A 1,407-nucleotide genomic window follows, 5' to 3' on the forward strand; every position below is an offset into this window, starting at 1 on the left:
CACACACACACACTCACACTCATTCCGATCTCTTGGGGATGCGAAGTCCCATGCCCTCCAGGTCCCTGATTCTCAAACTCCGGAGTCCTAGGGAGGCAGGCCCCCATATAGACACATGGGCTGCCATCCCTCAGGGGCTTGGGAATCTTAACACATCTTAGAGAGGCACAAGAAAACAGGAAGGCAAGGGGAGGCCAGTCCTTAAAGACGCCAAGGGGGAAAGGAAAGGAGGGGATGGGGCAGAGGAAAGATGGGGCTCCTCAGGCCTGGAAGGAAAGGAGTTAGCAGGGCCTGCGGGAGTGTCAACGTAAAAACTGTGCAAGTCTGAAACCCAGTCAGTGCCACAGGGATTTGCCCAGTTTTGTTCCAATGCTACAAGTCTTTATGGAAATTGCAAGTGCCACTTCTTTCTTTAATCCTATCCTTTTCAGAATGGTCCATCAGGAAAGTGGTCTGATGTTATATAGGACAATCATTCCAAGTGAATCTTTTAAACATTCTATAAGGAATTACTGATTTATACCTGAGGAGAATGGGTCTGTACAAAGTACAAAAGGCAAGATTAGGAGAGGAAAACACACACACACACACACACACACACACACAGACACCTCTTCCTCTAGCCAGTTTACGCTCTGTCTGAATGTGTCAAGTCAACAGGCAAAATGTTTGCCAGGCCCTCGCTTAAATATGTAAGAGTGTAGAGGAGCAACCGCTTATAAGTGTCCATCTGCTCTGTTGCAGACAAGATGACATTAAGAATTCCACTGTGGGGTGGCTGGTTAGGTCAGGTGGTTAGAGCGCAGTGCTCTTAACACCAAGGTTGCCAGTTCAATCCCTACATGGGCCACTGAGCTGCGCCCTCCACAATTAGATTGAAACAACTACTTGACCTGGAGCTGATGGGTCCTGGAAAAACACGCTGTTCCCCAATAAAAAAAAAGTGAAAGAAAAAATAATTCCACCGATGCTACAGTCGTTGCTCTTGTACAACAATTTAAGTTAAAAATAAGAATACCAGGCTACAAAAGTATTAGATGACACTATAGGAGGTTATTTTTCTAATCATGGGGTGGAGAAGGCTTCACTTAGCATAATAAAAAAAGTATGTGATGGATCCACATGTGGAAAGACACCCTACTTTATTGTCAAGTGAAAAAAGTAAGATGAAAACATTTATAGTCTGATCCCACTTTTTAAATCCTATACATATGTATACACATGGAAAATGGTTAGGAAGGATACAAACCACTAACGGTGGTATCTGGAGGATGAAACTGGCACTTAATTCAATGGAGAAAGAATATGTTTTTTGTTTGTTTGTTTTGTTTTTGTTTTTTTTTTAGCTGAGCCATCCTGCTACCTGTTGGCAGCTCAGCGGCTGCTCAGCTCGGGCTGGACTCGAAC

This window comes from Hipposideros armiger, unplaced genomic scaffold (genome assembly GCF_001890085.2).
Source record: "Hipposideros armiger isolate ML-2016 unplaced genomic scaffold, ASM189008v1 scaffold_203, whole genome shotgun sequence".
NCBI lineage: Eukaryota > Metazoa > Chordata > Mammalia > Chiroptera > Hipposideridae > Hipposideros > Hipposideros armiger.